Source organism: Ambystoma mexicanum, chromosome 2q, assembly GCF_040938575.1.
Source record: "Ambystoma mexicanum isolate Mex_15411 chromosome 2q, UKY_AmexF1_1, whole genome shotgun sequence".
NCBI lineage: Eukaryota > Metazoa > Chordata > Amphibia > Caudata > Ambystomatidae > Ambystoma > Ambystoma mexicanum.
The window spans coordinates 152990533-153016661 of NC_090924.1; the positions used below are offsets into that span (position 1 = coordinate 152990533).

At 45.9% G+C, this 26129-nt stretch overlaps 1 protein-coding gene across 2 annotated transcripts in view; it reads left to right on the forward strand.

The window, feature by feature from the left end:
• MRPL55 (mitochondrial ribosomal protein L55) overlaps window positions 1-26129 on the forward strand; it is a 204239-nt gene that overhangs the window by 64137 nt on the left and 113973 nt on the right. The window lies entirely within an intron of this gene.

Below are 26129 nucleotides of genomic sequence, written 5' to 3' on the forward strand. Positions count from 1 at the left end.
TGGATTCACATGCGAACCCTCCCACCTACCCCTCTGCGGCTCTTCACTTGGTCATACTGCCACTTCACGTGCTTCCAAATCTGAAGATGGCTGCCGGAGGCGGTGCTTAGGTAGAGGGCAGTCATTGGCTGTGGTCAGTATGACGCAGAGACCAGTGATTGGTTATTACTACGAAAGACAGATCAGAAACGAAACTGATACTGGTTTTTTCTTTACCGAGGATTCCCAGCCTGACGACGGGGAATATTCATGAGCATGTGAATCCATGCAGACCCATGCTGGAGAACAACAGTTACAGGTAAGTAACTTGTTCCTTACTGTCTGTCTGAGGTAAAATGAGACCTTACGTGATTTTGGATTTGTTATGATTGGCAAATGTTAGATTTCACAGTAGCAGTCAGTGTATAATAGGTGTTTAGAAGTTGAGTATAAATCCATTCTATTTGTTAAGTAAGGTCCAAGCTCCATTATGAGCTCATATGTTCTCTGTTGGAATGTTTACACATGTATTGTGGTTCTGGAGTGTAAAACGACAGTTTGTGTCTGCTGCGGTGAGCAGAGCCTGCTATCGCGTATGTTCCTACTAATAAACCTAAAGGTTAACGCAATCGAGTGGTGTTTCACTTTACAATGGCGACGAGGATCTCGAGTTGAAGCGGCCCGGTCCCCGCACCTACCGGCATCTCCTAGAAGCTGCCGCTCGGCCGGCCTGCCTGCCATCCTGAGCAGACGCGATAGCAGGCAGGAGAAGAGGCGCTCAGGGGATCACAGAAGCAGGTCAGAAGGTGTGCCTGGAGGGTTGCAGGGCCGCGGGCACTGAAGCGTGTTGTTTCTGAGCTTCGGTGAGCCCCAACATAGCGGAAGCGCTCCGCTCGAGCCCAGGCACCTGTTGTTGCTCGCGAGCCATCATTGCTCTGCCTCCGAGCACCTTTGAACACGGCGTGCGTGCGCTGGGGGCGTGGCCGTTGTACACGCCAGGACTGCTTTCTGAGCTTCATCTGCTCTTCCTTGGATCTGTGTCATTTGTTGCTCGGCAACGGGCCTTCTGTGACGTTCAACTCGCTCCAGGCATTGTGATGTGAGACTCTTCCGCCGGAGGAGCTCCGAGAAGAAGTATGATAATGCTGACACTCAGATCCACTTCCACTGAGTGTTTGTGCTTTATACAAAAGGGACTCAGTGTAATAAAAACAAATGACCCAATAAAGCTTAATGGAGCTTTAATCAAAGGCCCCCGGAGGTTGGGCTGCCAGGCTTGAAATGAGTTAAACACTCTCATACAGCGTGTTTAACTCTAAACATTCCACACTGACGTAAGGTCAGTGTGCGGACAATATAACATCTCCCTTACGAGGAGGAAGGAAAGGGAAAGGAGGAAGGGTGGGGAGAAAAGAGAAAGGAGAACAAGGGAATATAACTAACAATTTTTTTTGAAGGTTCCCTCTTGATAATAGTCTGTAGTGCTTCGTGCATCAATAATAGACGTAGTCATCGTTGTAGTTTCGGATGATTCTCCGGTTCCTCTTGGAAAGACTGACTGTGGGGTCAGCGATTACGTCATTGTTCTCATCACAGTCTTGTTGATGTGTGTCTTCTGGCTGGATAACATCTCTTGTCAGTATGTCCTTACTTGTACTGGGTTTTTTGTGGTCTCTCTCTATTTTTACTAGGTCATCGCCGGACCATTTCTTTCCATCCTCCAACAGTACAGATTTGCCATATCATCTCACTACCCTTTGTGGGTATCTGAAGCAGGATTCTCCCTTGAGAGTCTTCTTGGGTTCTTTAACACATACCAAATCTCCCTCTTGAATTGCCATCTCTCTTACTTTGTTTTTTGAGTCATAGTATGTTTTGTATTTGCTCTTTCTCTCTTACACGTTCCTGAATGTGATCCATGTCCAATCTCACCTCTCCATTGTCCATAAAGATCCAGGCTGGTCTGAGTCGATTGTAGGCGATTCTGCCTCTCATCATTGTGAATGGTTCGACACTGGTGGTGGAGTGTGGAGTTGTCCTGTATGCACATAAGGCCTCCTTGAGTGTCTCTCTCCACGGAAGTGTGTTGACGATGGCCAATTGAATGACACCTTTCACTAGCCTGTTCATTCTCTCTACGAGGCCATTGGAGATCGGATGGTATAAGGAGGTGGTGATATGATGGATATCTTTGTCTTTGAGGAATTCCTGGAATTCTAGCGACATGAACTGTGACCCATTGTCTGAGACTAGCTCTTTGGGATCACCTTCCCTATTGAATATATCCATCAGGAATTCAGTGATTTTCTTTGTGGTTACGTTTGTCTCTGCTACACCCCACTCCGTCCATTTAGATGTATAGTCTACTGAGACTATAATATAGATTTTGACCGCTTCTAAATTTTCAAATGGCCCCATGATGTCTATGGCCAGTTTAGACCATACATTCTTTGGGCTTTCAATTGGCTGTAATGGTGTTTTTCTTGTGGTTTTTGACTTGTCGCTTGAGGCACAGGCGGAGCAATTTTTGACCAACTCCTCTGCTTCCCTCCACATGTTCGGCCACCAGTAGTTGCACCTTAAGTGGTTCTTGGTTAGACTTCTCCCAAGGTGCCCTTCATGTGCTAGATCTAGCAATTTGTTTCTGAGCTGTATCGGTGGGATTATTCTGTCACCTCTGTAGATGTGTTCTTTGTCCATGTATATTTCTTGTCTGATGGGCATGAAGTCTGTTAGACTTTGGGATGGTGTCGCCCAATCATTTGTTATTGCTTTCCTAATTTCTCTTTGCTCAGGATTGTCGTTTGTCTTGCTTTTCCACTCATCAATGGGAATGGCTGGATTTATGGTTGCTATTATGTCTTGGTCTGGATCTTCAGGTTCAATGTCCTGATTGTTCGATAGCCTAGAGAAGCAGTCAGCCACTTGATTTTGTGTTCCTAGAGTGTAGCATATGTTGATGTTGTATTGCATAATATCAAGGATCCAACGTCTTATTCTTGGGGATATGAGATGAGGTGTCTTTGACTGAAGAACATGTACAAGTGGTTTGTGGTCTGTTCTGAGTGTAATGGGTAAACCCCAAATTAAGTTCCGAAAATGTTGTAGGATCCATCTTACTCCCAGCGCCTCTCTCTATCGTAGAATAATTTAATTCTGCTCCTTTTAGTACTCTGGATGCAAAGGAAATCGTTACTTTGCCCTTGCTGTGGATTTGCTCCAGGACTCCACCTAGACCGACCTTACTGGCATCCACTGATATAATTGTCTTTGCCTTGCAGTCAAACATGCTTAAAGTGGGTGCTCGATTGATATTATGTTTTATTTCCTCAAATTCTATTTTGCATTTCTCGGACCAGTCGAACTTGTTCATCTTCTTCATGATACTGTCATGATCTCTGCTTCCAAAAGGTCAGGGTTTTCCCAACTCCGTTGGAAGCAGATCCATAACCCAGGTTCCGAGTGCCAACCAGTCCCAATTGGGACCTTTTGGACCCAGTCCTGGCGCCAGTGGCACCAGGCTCATAAATATGCCCAGTCCCAGCGCTGGAAGCGCCGGGCTCATAATGCTTGGGTGGACTTACCTGCAGCAGACCATGCTGCTTACTTGCCTGCCAGTTGAGCCTCTGATCCTCTTCTGTTTGGAACTACTTTTCCTGTTGGGTGGGGCAGGAGCCACTCCCTAGATTCAGAACACTGGAACTCTTCTGGAAAGCAGGAACTCTTTTCTTATCTAGGCGTGGCTGTGGAAGGAGACACCTAAGCACTACAGGAGGCTATTTAAACCACACCCGATGGATGAATCTTGCTTTGCGTTATTCTGCATCCTCAGCAGCAGAACGCTCATCGTGTCTTCTGCATCTGATCCTGGTCCTAAGGAAAAAGGCTTACCATTCTGAATCCAGTCTTCAGCAACACCTATAAAGACAAGAAAGAACAGGTTAGCATTACGGTCTTCAGTGACAGCTCTTCACTTACCTGGTCCATCGGCTGTCACCAACGCCTCGCGCTGCATTCCGGCATCTGAAAGACAAAGGCTTACCTACTCTTCGTACGCTCCGGAGTTCTTCACACTGCATTCCGGCATCTGAAAGACAAAAGCTTACCAACTCTTCGCACGCTCCGGAGGCCTTCGGCGCTGCATCCCGCATCTGAAAGACAAAACAAGGTGCGTTTAAAGACATTGGGGAACTTTAATACTCACGTGCCATTACTCCTTTCCACATCTAACCCAGTGGGTATTCCGGCACCATGCAGCCGCCCCGAACTTGTACCTGCAAAATAAAAAGACAGTTAGAGCGCATCGTGAAGCAGGCAACAATCGCTTACTTACGTGCTTCCAGGCGCTTCTATTCATCACACGGGCTCCATCTTCAACTCACTTCAGCCCGCCATCCGCCATCGCCGGAACCCTGCAAAACAAGAGACATCATTACTAAAGACTTTAAAGACATTAGAATTACTCGAAACTTACCGTTCGTGCAGTAAACGACGGACAGCAGTCCTCTGAAGTCAAGAGGCCTGCTCCCCTTATCCAGTGAAGAAACTGGTTACAGCACCCTGCCTCGAGGCAGATGGAGAGCACGGCGTTCACTTACCTAAGGTGAGAGCGTTAACCTTTGGGGTTCTACAGGAGAAGAGAAAGGGAAGAAGAGAGAGACATTCAATAACCCAGTTCATTAATCCCACATTTTCTATCTGCAGACATCTTACCCTTCGAGCCAGACATACAGTGCACAGAGGTCCAGCCCAAAGAGCCAGCCGTGTGTTACACATCACCTTTGAAGATACGGTATACGCCCAGTCAAGACCGGCGCCTCTACGGGAATCAGGTGAGCGTTACAGAACGCAAAGCCTACCACAAAACTCCCGTCCAGGCGCTATGGAAACCTCGGATACCGACCAGCTAGCCCAGTTACTTGGGGAACTAAGGGCAGAAGTGCATGCAGCCCGTCAGGAAACGAACGCTCTAAGAAGGGAACTGATTATTTCCAAGGAGCGAACAGATGATCTCGCTAGACAATTGCTACAGTCACAAGCGGGACAGACCCCGTTACCCGCATCTGGGGGAAATCTTCCTTCTACATCCTCTATGAATCCAGTGCAGATCAACCTACCTGGGAATGTACCTCTGGCTTCGCCCGAACGATTTTCTGGTGACCCAAAGAGGTTTGCAGTATTTATCAATCAGTGCCGGTTGCATTTCTTATGCCGGCCAGCAGCCTTTCCAACTGATCAAGCTAAAGTAGCTTTCGTGCTTTCGTACCTTAGTGGCAATGCGGCAGACTGGTCGATCCCTCTAGTAAATCAAGATGATCCGGTCCTCCATGATTTTCAAGCTTTTCAGCTCAGTATGGAAAAACTGTTCGCAAGACATTCACAGGGGCAGGCCTTGGACAATGAGCTTCTTTCGTTGCGACAAGGTAATCAAGACCTATTGGCTTATATTGCGTCTTTCAACAGACTGGTAGTGGAAACTCACTGGCCTGAGGACAAAAGGATTACGCTGTTTTATAGAGGTCTACGCGGAGAGCTCAAAGATGTGTTAGCCCAAGTAGTGAATCCCCCACAAGATTGTTCGGACTATATAGACTTAGTCGTTCAAATAGATCACAGACTGCAGAACAGGAAGGCCGATCGTTCCAAGTTTGATGCTCGAGTATTTTCCAAACCGCCAACTCCTTCCAAAGGAGTAGACTCCGGGAACCCATGCAAATAGGGGGTCTGAAAGGTCCTCTAACACAAAAGGAGCGGCAAAGGAGAAAACGGTTGCAATTATGCCTCTATTGCGGAAACTCAGGGCACTTTCTTCGAGACTGTCCGGTGAAACCTGCCAAGAAGGCAGTAGGAGCTGCAGTTGCCAAAGTTACAAACTCTGAGCAGGGAAACGACCTCGCCCGACAAGAATAGAGGTCCTCTTGCCGAGCGTGAAAACCAGTTCCGTGACCTCGCATTTCGTGATACCTATGGTCCTCATTAGCCCTGATAATCCGGATCGATTACATGCAATTGAAGCTTACGTCGACAGCGGTGCCATCTGCAATTATGTGGATCATGAAATGGTTTTGAGGATGAATCTAACTCTTTGTCTCAAGGCTGTAAAGGACGTCATTACTACGGTGGATGGTACGGAGATAGCCTCCGGGCCAGTAACGCATACCACTCAAGAGGTGACGCTAGTAAGTCAAGATGGACACCATGAGAAGATCGTGTTCGATGTGATCAAGGCCCCTCAGTTTCAGATTATTCTAGGAATACCTTGGTTAGAGAAACACAATCCTCTGATCGATTGGCGAGCAAGAACGGTCCAGTTTCCAGAATGTGTCTCTACTTGTCACCCTCCACCTGGTGTTGCACTGGCAGCAATTTCTTCAGAGACTCCCCAGTTACCTCCCGAATACCTAGAATACCAAGATGTTTTCCGGAAGGATCAGCCTAACTCTCTACCTCCTCATAGGTCTTATGACTGCCAGATCGACCTGATACCTGGATCTACTCCTCCTTGTAGTAGAATTTATGCCCTCACCGAGCCTGAGAACCTTCACCTTCGACAATACCTGGATCAATACCTGGCAAATGGGTTTATTCGTCCTTCCAAGTCCCCTGCTTCTTCAGCTTTGTTCTTCGTTCCAAAAAAGGAAGGAGACCTTAGAACTTGTATAGATTATCGCTCCCTGAACCAGATCACCGTTAAGAATAGATATCCGTTACCTTTGATCCCTGAACTCCTGGACCAAGTCAGAAAAGCATGCATATATACAAAGCTGGATCTTAGAGGAGCTTACCACTTGGTACGAGTAAAAGAGGGCGATGAATGGAAAACGGCCTTCCGCACCAAGTATGGGCTATTTGAATATCAGGTCATGCCCTTCGGACTTTGTAATGCCCCGGCCGCCTTTCAATATTTTATGAACGATGTCCTCAGAGAGCTCATAGATGTGTGTGTTGTTGTTTACATTGACGACATCCTCGTTTATTCTTCATCGGAATCTGAACATCGGAAACACGTGAAAATGGTCCTCGAAAGATTGCGTCAACACAAACTTTTCGCTAAGTTGGAAAAATGTGTTTTCAACGTGACTGAAGTTGAATTCTTGGGATTCATATTATCACCTGGCGGAGTGCGTATGGATTCAAAGAAGGTCAATGCAGTTCTCAAATGGCCATCACCATCCTCCGTAAAAGGTGTGCAAAGCATGTTAGGCTTCGCTAACTTTTACCGCAGGTTTATCCCCGAATTCTCTCGAATAGTCCAGCCCATCACTGCCTTGTTAAAGAAAAACAAACGTTTTGAATGGTCTACCGAGGCGGAACAAGCTTTCCAGGAATTGAAGACTAAATTTATCTCTGCACCAATCTTAAAACACCCTCGCCCCGAACTCCCCTACATCGTGGAAACTGATGCTTCAAGCCTTGCCATGGGGGCAGTTCTATCACAAAAGGACCCGGTAACCAATCAGTTGCATCCCGTGGCATTTTGGTCCCGCAAATTCTCGCCTCCTGAAATCAATTACACGATTACTGACAAGGAACTTCTGGCTATCAAGTTTGCCTTTAAGGCTTGGCGGCATTATCTGCTGGGGGCCCGACACACCGTTACTGTGATTACGGATCACCGAAACCTGCAATATTTGAAAACCGCAAAAGCCCAATCCTCTAGACAACTCCGTTGGGCATTATTCTTTGCCGAGTTTGACTTCATAATTACCTATCGACCTGGTACAAAAAACGGTAAAGCTGATGCCCTTTCTCGGATGGGAGTGGAAGAACACTTGATCAACCCTAAACCTGTACCAATCATTCCCGAACAAAGAATTCTGGGTGTAATCGCCACAGAATCCATAGAGGAAGTTAAGGATAAAGCCAGGCAACTTGTAACTCCAGCAGACATACAGAATTGGCATCTGCAGGGAAAGGACTTTGCAGTAAAGGACAACTTATTCTATTTCCAAGAACGATTATACCTACCCAGCACAGATTTACAGAAAAAGGTAATCTCTTGTTATCGCGATTCTTTAATGGAAGGACATCCCGGTATGGCCAAGACCTCAGAAAAGATCAAGCGCTACTTCTGGTGGCCATCTTGGAAAAAAGATATCAGAGACTTTATAATGTCCTGTGGAGTATGCGCCCAAAACAAGAGTCAAAAGGAAAGACCAGCAGGCCTCTTACGCCCTATTGACATCCCACCTCGCCCTTGGCATACGCTTTCTATGGACTTCATCACCGATCCACCTCCATGCTCCGGATACAATACGATTCTAGTAATCGTGGACTTATTCTCCAATATGGCGCATTTCATTCCGCTCAAAGGCTTGCCAACAGCAGCAACTCTGGCCCGAGAATTTCTCAAACATCGTCCGACTGCACGGTTTTCCTTCGGTTCTAATTTCGGATCGAGGTAGTCAATTTATTTCTCATTTTTGGCGAAGTTGCTGTCGGTCGGCTCAAATTGATGTGAGACTATCGACCAGTCACCACCCTCAGACCGACGGACAAACCGAGAGGACCAATCAAACTCTGGAACAGTATTTACGCTGCATGCTGCAACAAACTGAAAAAACTTGGAAAGACATCCTTTGGATAGCCGAATATGCCTACAATAACTCTGTCCATTCGGGAACTGGGAAAATCCCGTTTTTTCTTTTGTACGGCAGTCACCCTCGAACCTCGGAGTTGGATCCCCTCCAAGATCTTGAAACACCAGCAGTAGACTACCTGCATTCTACAATCACCCAAGCCTTTAAGGAAGCTGTTTCTCACCTTCAAAGGGCTAAAGAACAATACAAGAAAGGAGCAGATCAACATCGGAAGGAAGCCCCTCAATATCAAGTAGGGGATCAAGTCTGGTTATCCACCAAATATCTACCTCTAAAAGGGCCACGCACATTCAACCCAAGATACCTTGGTCCCTATTCCATCACTACCATAGTAAACCCAGTAGCGGTCAAGTTGGACTTGCCCCCGCACATGAAGATACATCCGGTCTTCCACGTCTCTCTATTAAAACCCGTGCAACCTCAAACCCGACTAACCAAATCTCCAAAACCTATCCTAGTTGATGGAGAACTCGAGTTTGAAGTCAAAAGCATTCTGGACTCCAAGATCTCCAAATGTAAACTATTCTATCTAATTGACTGGAAAGGCTACGGCCCCCAAGAGAGATCCTGGGAACCTGCTGAATATGTCCACGCTCCTCGCCTAATCAAAAGATTTCACCGAACATTTCCTGACAAGCCAAAACCCCCGGAGAAGCCCGGTTTGGGAGGGGCCTTGAGGGGGGTACTGTCATGATCTCTGCTTCCAAAAGGTCAGGGTTTTCCCAACTCCCTTGGAAGCAGATCCATAACCCAGGTTCCGAGTGCCAACCAGTCCCAATTGGGACCTTTTGGACCCAGTCCTGGCGCCAGTGGCACCAGGCTCATAAATATGCCCAGTCCCAGCGCTGGAAGCGCCGGGCTCATAATGCTTGGGTGGACTTACCTGCAGCAGACCATGCTGCTTACTTGCCTGCCAGTTGAGCCTCTGATCCTCTTCTGTTTGGAACTACTTTTCCTGTTGGGTGGGGCAGGAGCCACTCCCTAGATTCAGAACACTGGAACTCTTCTGGAAAGCAGGAACTCTTTTCTTATCTAGGCGTGGCTGTGGAAGGAGACCATAAGCACTACAGGAGGCTATTTAAACCACACCCGATGGATGAATCTTGCTTTGCGTTATTCTGCATCCTCAGCAGCAGAACGCTCATCGTGTCTTCTGCATCTGATCCTGGGCCTAAGGAAAAAGGCTTACCATTCTGAATCCAGTCTTCAGCAACACCTATAAAGACAAGAAAGAACAGGTTAGCATTACGGTCTTCAGTGACAGCTCTTCACTTACCTGGTCCATCGGCTGTCATCAACGCCTCGCGCTGCATTCCGGCATCTGAAAGACAAAGGCTTACCTACTCTTCGTGCGCTCCGGAGGTCTTCACACTGCATTCCGGCATCTGAAAGACAAAAGCTTACCAACTCTTCGCACGCTCCGGAGGCCTTCGGCGCTGCATCCCGCATCTGAAAGACAAAACAAGGTGCGTTTAAAGACATTGGGGAACTTTAATACTCACGTGCCATTACTCCTTTCCACATCTAACCCAGTGGGTATTCCGGCACCCTGCAGCCGCCCCGAACTTGTACCTGCAAAATAAAAAGACAGTTAGAGCGCATCGTGAAGCAGGCAACAAGCGCTTACTTACGTGCTTCCAGGCGCTTCTATTCATCACACGGGCTCCATCTTCAACTCACTTCAGCCCGCCATCCGCCATCGCCGGAACCCTGCAAAACAAGAGACATCATTACTAAAGACTTTAAAGACATTAGAATTACTCGAAACGTACCGTTCATGCAGTAAACGACGGACAGCAGTCCTCTGAAGTCAAGAGGCCTGCTCCCCTTATCCAGTGAAGAAACTGGTTACAGCACCCTGCCTCGAGGCAGATGGAGAGCACGGCGTTCACTTACCTAAGGTGAGAGCGTTAACCTTTGGGGTTCTACAGGAGAAGAGAAAGGGAAGAAGAGAGAGACATTCAATAACCCAGGTCATTAATCCCACATTTTCTATCTGCAGACATCTTACCCTTCGAGCCAGACATACAGTGCACAGAGGTCCAGCCCAAAGAGCCAGCAGTGTGTTACACATCACCTTTGAAGATACGGTATACGCCCAGTCAAGACCGGCGCCTCTACGGGAATCAGGTGAGCGTTACAGATACTCCTCATGTTCCTGGTCTTATCAGCATAGTTACCTACAAATTTTGAATAGTACTCGGTCATTCCAAGAAAGCTTCTTAATTGGTCTTTGTTCACTGGTTCAGCGATGCTTAGGATATTATCTATCAGTTCTTTCTTGGGACTGATGCCATTTGAGTCTATGCAGTGGCCAAGGTAGGACACTTTGTTGCATTTGATGTTACATTTTTCCAATTTTAAGGTGAGGCCACTTTTTTGAATCACTCTTAATACACTGGTAAGTATTGCATCGTGTTCTTGTTCTGATACGGCCGATATGAGGATATCGTCTTGGAAACAATGCACTCCTCCCAAACCTCCAAACAGGTGTGACATTAGTCTTTGCAATACAGCGGCGGCGGATGCGAGGCCAAAAGGCATCCTTTTGAATCTGAATGCTCCCAGGGGAGTGACAAATGAGGTGAGGCTTCTGGAGTCTTCTTCCAGGTCTATTTGGTGATATGCAGATGAAAGATCTAAAGTAATGAAGTACTTTGCTGGCTTCATGGTCGTTAACAGCTCCGATATGTTTGGGAGGGGGTGCCTGTCGATCCATATGTTTTTGTTTAGGTCCCTTAGATCGACGCACATTCTTATGGAATTATCCGGTTTCTTCACAAGTACTATGGGAGCAAGCCATTCTGAGCTCTCAATAGGTTGTATAATGTCCTGCTCACATAAACGCACAAATTCTTTCTTTAGTGCTTCTTTTGTTCCTATGGGGACTCCGCGGACTTGGTGGGCTATAGGAATGGCCCCCCTCTTGAGAATGATCTTGTGCTGAAACCCCTCTAGGAGTCCAATTTTTCCAGAGAACACCGTGGGAAACTGTAGTGCCAGGGTATCTTTGATGTTTTTTCCATCATTCAGAACAGACATTATGGGGTTCTCCTCTCCGGGATGGATTCTCACACAGAGAGCGGCTTGCTCCTCCCAGCCTACTATGGATGAACCTTTGTTTGCTATGAAGAGCTTGCAGTAGGTCGTTCTGTCACGGAACTTGAGTTGCACCCATGTATAGCCAATAATGTCTATGGCCCTCTTCCCATAACCCGTAGCTTGTACTGTAGTGTCCTTCAAATCGCTTATTTTACCAGATAGTTCAGACAGAAAGGTTTCTACACCAACCATCGTGTATGGGGATCCTGTGTCCACCATTACAGGCAGTGATACTCCGTTGATCTGCATGTTGACCCAAGGGCCCTTGGAGTGTTGCAAGGAGGTGACGGTAAGTATTTGTATGGGTGGCTCCTTAGATTGACAGTTAACATCTCATCGTGTTCTTGAGTGTTTTCGACAGCTCGCACAGTGCCTCTCGTTGGTCTGGCAAATGGCCTCCTAAAACTACTCGACCTGCCTATTGTGTTCTTGCACACTTTGGCGAAATGACCAATCTGATAACATTTATAGCACTCAACAGTCACTGCAGGGCACTCTCTGTCGACGTTGCCGTGTTTCTGCCAACCGCATTTATGGCAGCGCTGACAAGGTTGATTGAAGCGTAGCGAGTTCTTCCCTCTAGGTGGATAGGGCCTCGGGGCATGTGATGAGTTCTCCTCACGAGGGCTATTGAAGGTTCGTTTATGTTAGCTTCGATGGATTTCCCCTCAGAGGTCCCTGCCTGGTCGAATCTTTCCTTCAAGCAACGGTCACCCAATTCAATGCTTCTGGCGATCTCGGTGGCTTCCTCCAAGGATGGATTCTTGGATTGCCACAGTGTCCGTTGAATTCGTGGATTAGCGACATTCAGCACCAACTGGTCTCTAAGGTACTCATTACCGACACCGGTAAAGTTGCAAGTTGACATGAGTGCCCTGAGGGACGCAAGGAAGACATCAACAGTTTCACCTTTCAATTGTTTTCTGGAGAAAAATCTGTACCTCTCCATAACGACATTTGTCTTGTTGCCAAAATGTTTGGAGAGCTTAGTCATTGCGTTTTCATATTTGCGGTTGCCGTTGCGGTCACCCCCTGCATCATCCGGCTCGGGAAGCGCCCTGAATATTCTGAGGGCCTCTGCTCCAGTACAGTTTAGTAGAGTCGCCTCCTTGAGGTCGTCACTGAATTTATTACTACCAATGGCCCTCAGGTAAACCTGAAAGCCATCTATCCACTGTTCCCAGGGACATGTGGGAGTGCCAGGACATGGAAGAAATTTGGTCGGTGGAGGAACACTCTGCATGGCGGTGGTTCAGAGAATACGAAGAGGACGCCCTATGAGGCTGAATGAGGCTGTGGGGAATGGCTCTGGCTTGCAGCCGATGGATAGGTGGGCGCGTGTGCGTTCTACACGCCTGCCCTCTGGGCGTATGCCGTGATGCGCCCGAAGGGAAACAAGTGCAGATGGGGCACGGCACGCTATACACAGCTAATGCTGTTGAATGTCTATGGAATCCTGTGGGACAGGATGCTTGATGGCAGTATACTGTGATCACATGGTCTCTAGGCATCAGTATAAGGGGTGAGTCCCAGTGTGGATTGTGACCTCACAATGGGCTGACATGCAGGATGGCTGGTCCTGAAAAGTCTCTGATGGAGTGTCAAAACTGGGTTCTGAAATTGCATCACAATGGCAGCAATGGAAGAATGAAATAGAGTGAAGGTCCCTGAAATTCCTTGTTGCTGCGTGCGCACTGCAGGGCAATAAAGTGGCAACTTTCAAAAAGGACACAATGTTCCAATGAAGGCGGCGGTGTGAGTTTCAATGGGCTGAAAGAAATGTTCCCAATTTCAGCAAGAACAAAAATAAAATGAAATGTGTACGTTCATTGGCAGAGTTAAAGGGTCTTTGTTGTGTCCTCCCCCCACCTCTGACCTGAAAGTTGGACAGCTGTCCTGCTGCCTGGAGCACTGTTGGGGAATGTGCGCCGCTCTGAACTCCCAGCGGGGAGGAGCGGCGCCCTTCACAGGCAGAGTGTCGGAGGCATTGAGGAAGGTCGGCAAAGCCTCTCCTGTGTCTTGTCTGGTAGCCGGGGAAGGCAGGGCAGAAAGTGCGGCGCAGGGAGCCGCTGGAGCGACTGGCACGGAATGAAAGTCGCAGGCAGGGGGTGGGAATGGTGACCGCCCCGGGGGTGTTACGGGGTGTACCTCGTCGCCATTTGTAATAAAAACAAATGACCCAATAAAGCTTAATGGAGCTTTAATCAAAGGCCCCCGGAGGTTGGGCTGCCAGGCTTGAAATGAGTTAAACACTCTCATACAGTGTTTTTAACTCTAAACATTCCACACTGACGTAAGGTCAGTGTGCGGACAATATAACACTCAGTCTTTCTTGAAAGTGTTATTTCAACTGCTCAAAGTGAAGTACCATCAGCTGAGTCGCTCTTAATCTGAGCTGTGCCCGGGAGGGGCTGCACAACCTAGCATCTTGTGACCTGCATCATTGCCTTGGATACTGGTTCACTTCTTGCAAATACTGACATTTTGTGCTGCTTTGGTCATGGCAGCAACAATCCCCCCACCCATATCCTTCTTGAATGAACCTGGTCATCCCCCCATCAGGTGGGATAGGTGGAAGGACATTTTTGAAAATTATTTGGTGGCTATGGGAGGGGATAGATTTAGTTCAGCACGAAAGAAGGCATTATTACTTCATAATTTAGGAGTTGAAGGGCGCAGTGTGTTTGATGGTTTAGCAAGGAGTGGAAACTGGAGATGTTGATGAGTATGCTTTTGCTCTGAAGCAATTGGAGGAACACTTTGAGCCAAAAAAGAATGTGACTTTTGAGAGGCACAAGTTCTTTCAGCGCACACAAGAATCATCTGAGTCAGTTGAATCGTACATTGCCTCATTAAGGACATCGAGCCACACCTGCAAATTCAAACCACTTACTGACTCGCTGATCAGAGACCAACTTGTGAGGTGCACGAATAACGTCAGAATTCAGGAAAAGCTACTTACCAAAGATATGAAGTTGGAAGAGGCAATAGAGTTGGCCAGAAGCATAGAACAGACATCTCGGTATGTAAAGGAATTAAAGATTGATAAGCAGAGTTCTCAGGCTGTATGTGCAGTTGATCAAAGGAGAAAGCCAAATCTCAATATGAATAGAAGAGGGTCGTGCGGCACTAGATGCACCAGGTTTGGCAGTTTTGGCATGGGCCGAACTATCCCTCTTGCCCAGCCAAGTTTGCTGATTGTTTCAAGTGCAAGGGCAAGGGACATTTTGCCAGCGTCTGCAAGAGTTCGTCAATAAATCTTATAGAACCTAGGAATAGCAATGAAGAAAGTGTCCGGATGAGCTACAATATACAAGAAGTGGCTACCACGCAGGAGCCCAGTCCCAGACATGTGTTCGAAATATCAGCCATCTTTGGGGAGACGAAAGGACCTGTGGATGAGTTTGCCATTGATGGGTTCAATATCACGATGAAGGTCGACACATGTTCACCGTGGACTATCATCTCACGTGATACCTTAATAAATACCTTGAGAAAAGATGAGTGTTCTTAATCCATCTGACATTCAACCATGTGGCTATGGGGAATCTTCAATTGAGATCCTAGGACAATTCTCTGCACAAGTTATGTACAAGGAGAGAAAATGCAGGGCGAACATTTTAGTTGCAAGGAAAGGTGCTTCCCTACTATGGGAGGAGCAAAGAAGTCTAAGTGTCACAGTACAAGCAAGTGCGCTCGAGCCCGTTACCATTTCTGAAATTGAGGATGTGTGGTCTAGGGAATTTCCAGAGGTATTTTCTGAGGAATTCGGAAAACTCAAACAATTTGAACATCATATAAAACTGAAAAAAGATGCCCAGCCTATTGTTCATAAAGTAAGACATGTACCGTTAAACATGAAAGGACAACTGCATACTGAACTGAACGATCTCATAAACAAGGGTGTAATTGAGCCTGTGGCAGCCACGGAATGGTTTTTCGCCCGTAGTGTTAGTTGCCAAAAGCAACGGGAAGTTAAGGTTGTGTGTAGACTTACGCAGTCTGAACCAGAATATATTGGTGGAGAGATACCCTCTTCCCAATATTTCAGAAACACTCTCCACACTGGGTGAACCCAAATTGTTTTCAGTTATTGATCTTTCTGCGGCATATCACCAAGTCCCTCTTTTCAAAGAGTCTCAACATTTGACCGCCTTTATGACACCTGAGGGCACTTTCAAATATAATTGTATGCCATTTGGGTTGGCTACGGCCACGTCTGTGTTTCAAACGGTGATGAAGGAAGTGTTGAGGGGTTTAGAGAAAGTAACAGTGTTTCAGGACGACATATTGGTGTTTGTCATGCTCACACTCATCTCCCGCAAAGTTTTGAGCGCTGTCTTGAACCGACTAAAGGAAGCAGGCTTGACGGTTCAGAGGAACAAGTGTAGGATAGCTGTCAAAGAAGTGGAGTACTTGGGCCACAAGATTTCCAAGTATGGTATTGCCCCCAAGAGATCGCTCATTAAGAGCATTAGTAATGCTCCCCAGCCCCAAGACAAAGACCAATTACGTTCTTTCATGGGACTGGCAGAGTATTACCACAAATTTGTTAGTGGATTTGCAACCATATCTTCTCCCTTGAGAGATCTACTTAAGAAAGGGGTGAAATATGAGTGGTCTAAAGAATGTCATGAAGCTTTTCTACAAATTAAGAAGGGTATAGTACAAGCACCGTCTTTGGGAGGATTTGTCTCAGGCAGGAAAACATTGTTGTTGGTTGATGCAAGCACTCTAGGTTCGGGTGCTGCTTTTACCCAGTTTGATTCTGGTAAGGTCGAGCACATCATAGCATTTGCATCAAGACCGCTTAGATGGGCAGAGAGAAATGATTCCGTCATTGAAAGGGAAGCACTGACGGTGTTGTGGGCTATTTCACACTTCACATTTTTTTCTATAGGGGCAAGTGTTTCTTGTGAGGATGGACCATAAGCCATTAGTTCAGTTGATGGGCAGTTCTGAGTGGGCCAAGGGGTCCCCCAGGGTATCAAGGTGGATGGTGGAGCTAATGGGATACAACTTTAAAGTGTGTTACATTCCTGGAAAAGAAATTGTTGCGGCAGACTATCTATCGAGGTTACCTGTGGGAAGCGATGATGTTGGTGGAATTCCTGATAATCAAGACTTCAGCATCTCTGAAGTTGAGTATGATGCTATAGACGAGAGTAAATGGGAAAGTGCTGATGAAGAAGACTCCGTGTTGAGGCAGGTCAAAAAGTGGACTAGAGAAGGATGGCCTCACAAGAATGAGATTGGAAGAGAGTTTGAAAGGTTCTATGGAATGAAAGATGAATTGAACTTGTCGGAGGATGGAAGTAAACTCGGGTTGTACTTCCCAGTGGGGTCAGGTCTCATTTGGTGAACGTAGCTCACCAGGGGCACTTAGGCATGGGAGGCACAAAGAGGTATCTACGACAATCATTTTGGAGGCCTGGGATTGATAGTGATGCAGAGAGGAGTGTAAGAAATTGCAGAGAGTGTGAGAAAAGTGATAAGACCAAAACAATCAGAGAAGTGGCAATAGTTCTGGTTAAAGTACCCAGTGAACCCTGGCAAAAAGTAGCTGTTGATTTAATAGAACCATTACAGGATCTTGGTGATGACTATAAATATATCGTAGTTCTAGTGGACTACCATTCTAAATGGATTGAGTGAAAGGCACTTCGTGAGGCCACTGCCGCAGAAATGGTATTATATTTTTAAGAAGTGTTTCATAGGGAGGGTTTTCCTGCAGAGTTGGTCACCGACAACGGTGTACAGTTTTGTTCCGACAGAATAAGTTTCTTGAGAAAATTCTGTATTAAGCACATTCGAACAGCCTTGTATCACCCCAGGGCCAATGGCCTAGTAGAAAAGGCTAATAGGTTCGTGAAAAGTGGTATACAACTAGCGATGGCTTCGGGATTGAAATGGTCATATACCTTAAGAGAGCTGATAAGGATCTACTGTACCACACCACACTCAGTTACAAAGATATCTCCATTTATGTCTCTGAAGGGAAGACAACCCGGCACAAAACTTTGTCCAGGCTGGCTGGACGTGGCAAAAAGTGCCGACATAGACCGTGAGAAGATCATGACACTTATCAGGGAGGCACAGGATGAGTATAAAGAAAGGTTTGATGAGGACAAGAAAACCAAAATGACTAAGTGGGAAAAGGGTGACTTGGTTCTCATTAGAAATCCCAGGTTAACTCTTAAATGTGTAGGGAGCAGATTCATTGGTCCTGAGAAGATTTCTGCTGTAGGGGGGAATGTGGTTATTATGGAAGGAGGAGAATGTTGGTCTATGTCTAAATTAGTTAAGTGTCCATCTTGTTTTGAAGAGAATGACAGTTTGGAGTTCAATGAAGCAAATGACAAGCAAACCAATCGCTGTGTTATGGGAAGTGAACATTCTTTTAAAGGAAAATGTGCTGATGACTCTCAAGCTGATATTGGAACAGAAATGAGATCAGAGAGGGTGAGGAATAAACCAACTTGGCTTAAAGACTTTTATGTAGAATACATCAGTTCAAAGTTGTAAGGGAGGAGATGTGTTATGATTGGCAAATGTTACATTTCACAGTAGCAGTCAGTGTATAATCACATTCATAGGTATTTAGAAGTTGTTAGTATGAATGCAATCGATTTGTTAAGTAAGGTCCAAGCTCCAATATAAGCTCATATGTTCTCTGTTTGAATGTTTACACACGTATTGTGGTTCTGGAGTGTAAAACGACAGTTGGTGTCTGCTGCGGTGAGCAGAGCCTGCTGTCACGTATATTCCTACTAATAAACCTACAGGTTAACTCAATCGAGTGGTGTTTCACTTTACAGGATTCCCCCACCTTTCGGTGTACAGACATAAACCACTCCTAGCCTAGGCTCATCAGACACATGCACTTTGGGTTGCATAAATTTAAATATCCTGGTGAATAAAGCCAGGCCAGGACACAAGGAAGATACCACCTCTTGGAAATTCGACTCCTTTAAGCACTCTGTCCTTGGTCGAGCATAAACCCTTCAAAGCTGGGCCCATTTGAGTTGGGCCTCCTGGAACAGCTTCAATTCGTATATATATATTTTTTGGCAAATCCTGTGGGCCTGAAAATATTAACTTTATATGATTGTTTTCATATTGCAAGAGATTTGGGGGAATCGATAGATTCCATATAGATGGTTACAATGTTATTTGCACACTAGCCAAGCAGAAACCACAAGGGCGCCTGATGGGCACCCTGGTCATAGGGGCCAAAGTCTCTTTAGACTTAAAGCCGCTGTCAGTTGCCAAAAGCTGTCTGTATGTTTTATCAGCAGTATTACATGACAAGATACATTTGCAGGCACCAGTGCTGATTATAAAACTATACAAGCCTCTGGGTGAGATCCCAGTGTAATAAGGGGGAAGATGACTGAACTGCTAGGTTACTGGTACTGTCACCATTTTGGAGGGGCGATTGTCGCAGGGGACTTTAATGAACATCTGTTCCCAAAAGAGGGATGACACGCATCATTGGACACCAGTGCATGTCCTAGTACATCATCAAGGGCATTGGCAAGATGTTTCAATTCAAGTGGATGGAAACAACATTTGGAAACTTGTAATCTAGTTTGTCTCAATTTAAAGGCGATAACAAGCCTATCCATGCAAAACACCTGGACTAACGGAAAATCTTCCTCTTGCATTGATTATGTATTCATTAGCCAAGAACTACGGCCTTACTTCAGCCTGATCACCCTGGTACAGTCCAATCTCAGTGATCATTTATTACTAACTTGGGTATGTTCTGTGGAAAAGGCTCAGAAGTCAATAGTTAGAAAATGTTGCACAAAGGTTGCGGTTAACAATCGGGGCAACCAATACACTATTCTGATGTGAATCTAGAGAAACTGAATTCTTCTCTCTTGAAAGATTTTACATCGATCATGAATGGGCTGAACCATTATGGCTGGAATCTGAATATTACACTATTGCAATTATTTGACCACCTAAAGATGCGCAGAGTAAGTGAGGAGAGGGAGAGGTCAGAGCACAGCCCCTTTGATATAGCTATCCATCAAAGGAAGAAAACATTTCGGAAAGTTTGAGTACTAGTCAATAAACGAGCCAACGTAACAAAATCATCACATACTGCTTATTTAGTACTGTTAACTACTAAGTATAAAAATTGGGTTCGCCAACATCACAGTACATTACGCAGTGCCAGTTGGAAAATCATGTTGATCTTCTTCATACTAACGACAAAGAGAAAGTTCTGGTCTTTCTTTAGGTCATATCTAGCCGGTTCCTCTGTGCAAGAACTGAACCCCATTTCTAAGTTAACTTGGCCTACATATTGGGGTCCTTGTTTTACGATCCCTCAATAGGACATCCTTCCACTATGCTTCAGTCCAAGGATTGGAGAATACTAAAGGACTTCAAAATTGAAGATATTGAAGTGATAATTAAGAACTTAAAAACGTCGAAGGGCCTCCTGACTCTATTCCAAACGTAGTATTTAAAGCAAATCCATCTGCTTGGGCAGAGATAGAGACTTACTGGTTTAGGGAGATTCTAACGTCTTCTGTGATCCCTGACAGCTGGAGGGAGTCCATACTAATCGCTGTTTACAAAAAGATTGGAGTAGTGGACCCCGCCAACTACAGGCTTCTCGCCATGCTCGACACCAGTGCCACGATCTTCGCAACACTTCTTTTAAAAAAAATCTCGACGCTTGGGCAGAAACCACAGGTCGCCTGCATAGAAGTCAAACTGGCTTCCGCAAGGCCCATAGCACAATAAATATTTGTGCTATACAGTACCTGCTCGCTGATACAACTGCTCAGAAGCGTAATATCTATCTATCTATGTTTTGTAGACTTATCAGAAGTCTTTGATACAGTTTCTCGGTCAATGCTCTGGCACAAACTATCCCAGTGGGGCCTTGACCCTGTTCTATTACCTTTTATTAGGGCTCTCTACAGTGATACAGTGGTTTCCATATGGCTGGCTGAGGAGGGCACATTGTCTCGCGAAATCAAAACTAACATTGGCTTAAAACAGGGGTGCGAGAACAATCGCTATACCTCTGATTTAGACACACATTCGGTTGGTGTGAGAAATTTCCCCCGCGCATTGACAGTGACCCAATACCTTGGCTGATGTTACCGACAATACAATCCTAATGGATCAGACAGCAATTGGCCTTCAGCGTGCCATCAATGCCTTTGGCGTACATGCTAGTACGAGTAATCTCCCCATAAATTCATCAAAAAAACAGTTATGATCTTGGGTAGCAAGGCAAGACCTAAAGAACCATTCGTATGGCAGCATGTTAAGTTGGAAGTGGTAGATTGTTATATCTATTTGGGATTTTCTGTTTGTTCCTTTCCAACCTGCTCACACTATGGTGATTACATTTCTGTACGCACACTTAAGAAATGGCAACTGATAAAACGTTTTGTGGCAGCCTCGGGAGGTAATAACATGTTAGGGTTTGATAAAAATATATTAAACAATGACAATCCCCGCTCTGACCTTTTTGGGCTTGAACTATTATCAGAGGTGCATGTGGGTTGGGTGGCTAGGTTTGAGGGGAAGATACTAAGATCTATATTAAAAGTACCCAAAGCAATGCTGGTAGAAGTCTTGCCATGTGAACTGGGAGTAAGTTCATTACGTGCTCACTGGCTATTAAAGAGATGCAAGCTTTACTGTGCCTTATTGCTCAGATTGCCAGATGATGATAAGCTCATGGGCCTTGTGGCCGTAAGATTATGAATGGAATCTGCAAATTATTTTCTTCGATTATTGAAAAACTCTGTTTATTGCCACTGTGAAAACATTCATTTTCCATTATCTACGTTATCATGTTTTTAAAAGTTTATTTATTTGACTTGATGACAAACAAAACAGTGATGCTCACCGCATAACAATAGAACATACCATTACAACAATACATGTTTCATAGTAAAGTGCTGAATTTTCGGGTACATCGAGATGGTCCGGGAACTAGGTAAGTGTATGGGTAGGAAGCTGAAGGTTCACTATTCAAGGGATGACAATTGTGTGGAGAAATGGCAGGGGTAGAGGATGCAGTGTCCGAGCTTGGGTCAGTGGCGGACATATACCTGCGAAACCTATGCCAAATGTCTCTCAGCCTTGAGTGCGGATGTTGCATTGCTCCCCAGGCGGCCTCGTTGTCGTGTGCCCATGTGACTGTTCTGATCCATTGTGCATACGTAGGTGTGCCAGGTCGGTGCCAGTTCATCAAGATGCAGCATACAGCTAATAACATGCAGAGTCCTGCCAGCTTTTTGGAGTCCCGACCCAGTCGGGGTAAGTCGTGGAAGAGGCATCGCATTGGGGATGGATCAATGGTATAATCCAGTAAGGCGGACAATGTGGTGCATATTTCGGACCAATATTGTGTGAGCCGCGGGCAGCTCCAGATCATATGAATGTAAGGGACATGATCCGCACCGCATCTAAGGCAACTGGAAGGGAGTTTGCTTCGCTATACATATGGTGTAATCTGTCTGGGGTCTGATGGTATCTGTGCAACACTTTAAATTGTATTAATATGAACGAGGAGTTGTATGATACGTTGTGAGTGCGAGCACACATCTGGGACCAGCGTTCATCAGTGATCTCAACTCCAAGGTCCTCCTCCCACCCATGTCTTAGCTTACTGAAAGAGGGGGTAGCCTTAGTTTGCAATAGGGTATAAAGCCTTGATACCTTTCCTCTAAAGGAGTCAAAGGAGCACAACTCTTCAATTATGGTCTCGTCTGGTGCTATTGCAGGGAAGTTGGGGTATCTGGCTTTGAGATTTTTCCGGAGGGAGGAATATTGCAGCCAAGCTGAAGGCCTCGCTTAAGGGGAATTGGGAGGTGTGCCCATTCGAGGAAGTTGCCCTGTTCAAAGATATCCCGGAGTGCCAAGAAGCCTGCTTCAGCCCAACGGGACACCATGGATTGTGGTATATTTGGAACATCGGGGAAGAAGTTCCAGAGCGGGAGGTCCCCGTGGAAGGGATGTGGTGTTCCAACTAGCTTCCAGATCTTAGTGAGAGCTAAGGATGTGCTAGTAACAGGATCAGCAGAATCCAGGTCAGCCGGAACAGGTTTAAGAATAAGGGACCCAAGTTCTCGATCACTGACCAACCGTTTCTCTAGGCGGACGTGTTGGGGGGGGGGGTGGGGTTCAGTGGTGTTAAACCAGTACGAGGCGAATTGTGCATGGGCAACCAGCCAAAATCTGGCAAAGTCAGGAGCCCCAAATCCGCCCCGTTCCTTAGGGTGGTCAGTGTTGTCAACTTGAGTCGGACTGCACCGGAGTGCCATAGGAAGGTATTGGTTATGCGGTGCAGTGACCGGAAGAATTCATCACCTGGCCATAGGGCAAGATTTGTAAATCGGTAAAGTAGTTGGGGGCAGTACCATCATTTTAAGTATGCCTATCCGACCCGCCAAGGAGATAGGGAGTCTATTCAAACTCTCAGTTTTAGTGGCTAAGTGTGTGAGGTAGCTCCGATAGTTCTCTTCATGTAGCTTTGTTGTATGCTGGGAAACCACCACCCCCAAGTAAGTAATGTTGGATTGGGACCACGTGAACCCACATAGTTCGGAGGGGGTAATGTGGGGTCCGTGAGTGGGAACAGAACGGATTTAGAGCAATTCACTCTTAGTCTAGACATGTGTCCGAAGCGGACCACGTCCTCTAAAATGGGGGCAAGGTTGGCTTCCGGGCAGCGAATATAGAGGAGGGCATCGTCAGCGTACAGGGACACAATATCGGTTTTACTTGCAGTGCGCAAGCCTCTATGGGAGTGTGATTGGCGCATCATATCGGCGAAGGGTTCCGTGGCTATGGCGAATATCAGCGGGGAGAAAGGACAGCCCTGCCGTGTTCCCCTGGCTATCAGAAAGAGGGAGGAACATCTATCTTCTGTGCAGACCTTGGCCGAAGGGTCAGTATAAAGCAGCCGCACCCAGGTGCGGAAGTTGGGGTCAAAGTTGCATTTCTTAAGGAGTCGTCAGAGGTATTCCCAAGACACCGAGTCGAATGCCTTCTGCATATCTAGGGTGGCTGCCACCGCCTGTACCTCCAGATCAATCCTGCTGATCACGTTAAAGAGTCTTCTCAGGTTTAGGGAAGTGGATCTGCCCGGGACAAACCCAGCCTGATCAGGATGGATGATGTGGGGCATAAATGAGGCCAGTCGGACAGCTAGTACTTTGGCGAATATCTTGACGTCACTGTTGATTAGTGAAAGGGGGCGGTATGAGCCGCATTGGGTGGGGTTTTTTCCCGATTTTAGAAGGACCGTTCTCATTGCCTCACGGAGCGAGGGCGGGAGTATGCCTACCTCACAAGCCTCCTCCCATAGGGCCAACAGGTGTGGGACTAGGAGCGTTTTGAATCGTTTATATAGGTCGATGGGGAGACCATCTGGGCCGGGGGCCTTACCCGATGCCAATGATTCAATAGCTTCAGTGAGCACCTCTGGTGTAAACGGCCTTTCAAGGGAGATGCTAGCGTCAGTGGAGAGGACCGAGAGTGGGAGGCTTTCTAAATAGGAGCCGATTTCAGATGTCTGGGGGCCATCAACTTTAGAGTATAAGGAGGTGTAGAATGATAGGAATTCGGAGTTGATATCCTGAGGGGACGTGGCTAGTGTTCCATCTAGTCTCTCTATCGCTAGTATGTTGGGGGCTCCGAATTCTCGGCGAATCAACCTGGCAAGCAGTCGACCTGGCCATTCTCCCTCACCCATTATCTACGTTACCTGACATGCCGGATTATATAAATCAATTTAAGACGACCACTTGGGTTTAGGATAGAGATGATTCTATCCAAAAATGTAATCCGAAAAGGTGTTGTTATGGATATACCCAGCAGGGTTTTGTCATCGATGGCCCAGGCTCCTCTTTGCTTAAGCCTTGTTGGTATAAAATAAGGGAATTTGTTATTTACCTCCAATTAAATATCCTTCCAACAAATTAATATACAGGGTGTTGGGGAGGTGTTCCATATGAAGAAAGAGCACATCGACTGTGTAACATGTGGAAACCAGCCGCCATGTACTGATGCAGTGTGATGCATTACCAGCACAGCACCATAAGGCCTATATTACATTTGTTACAAAGTCTGAAAATGTACAGGAAGATAAATTATGGAGCTAACTCAAAGGTCATCACTAGTGCAGCCATCTATGTCCGGCAGGATGCTGTTTAAATTCTTGTTGGGTCATGAGTAGTCTACTTCAGGGATTATTCACTTGACTAGGGTACTCTGAATAATAGGACGTGCAGGTTTGTATACAGATTATTAATTGGACCAAATGTGTTGGTACCGTTTTAATGAATTGGCCATTATAAGATCATGTGGTATATATCAACTATGCTTTATAATTTTGTTATTCTTGATAATTGTGATTGTGTGATTTGTGATTATTGGAATTTAATATATTGTGATTAATTTGTGTTTAAGGTTTTATCATGTTAACCAAATGCACAATAAAATAAACTAAAGAGAAAGGAAGACATGTGCCAGAGTTTAGAGGAACTAGGCGAGGGAGAAACATACAAAGTCAAGTAGACCAAAACAAGCTGAACTGTCATTACTCATGAGGAAAGCCCACCCGAGCAATATTTATCTTCCAAGGTTACACTGAGATCAACAGCCAAGAATATAGATTTAATAAGAGACCCCAAAAGGCGTTCCCAAAGAGGAGAAAACGCTCCACCCATTTGAAGAACTAAAGAGACTGATCCAAGAAGTCTCGAAAGACTATTTCTAGATTGTTTATTAAAGACTGATACTAGAATTACCCTCCGGAGAAGGGAGTCATTCTCCTGACCCAAGTTAGTTTTCAGAGTTGTAATCAGTAAGGGTAGTTTTGGACAGCTGACTTATTTCTTTGGACATTCACGACTGACTGACGAGCACCTTAGTAACATAGGTACAGATCACCCATAGTGATGGGCAATGTTAGGCTTCATAATTTTACTTTAATAAAATATCAGACACCTTGTCCTGAGAGAGTCCATATCCTTCTGACTCGCCACAGAACCCAGGTATTCTAATTCTGCAGTTCTAAGTTAATTCTGACATTCTGCATGTTTTCAGGAGTTCACCAGAGGCTTCCAGTGTAAGTTGTATTGCCATCGGACCACTGCCCTCTATCTACAAGGCTCTCTGGGCCCGCACCACAGTATATTAGATACATCTCCCCACTAATTCAAAATCAACCTATGCTGAAACACTTGCATTCCTTCACCCTGCCCATCCCCACTTAACCAGTTCCATCTCAGGTGACTATTTGTTTGCAGTACGTACCACAAGCACAGTAGACCTATTTAAGCAACTAAACTGAATAGTCTTCAGAAACAACTCGCCACCCATTTGTGCTTCTTAACCAAGGATAAATTATAGATGAGAGTGCAATGGAACACACAAGGAGCACTTGGTTGCGGGAATCTA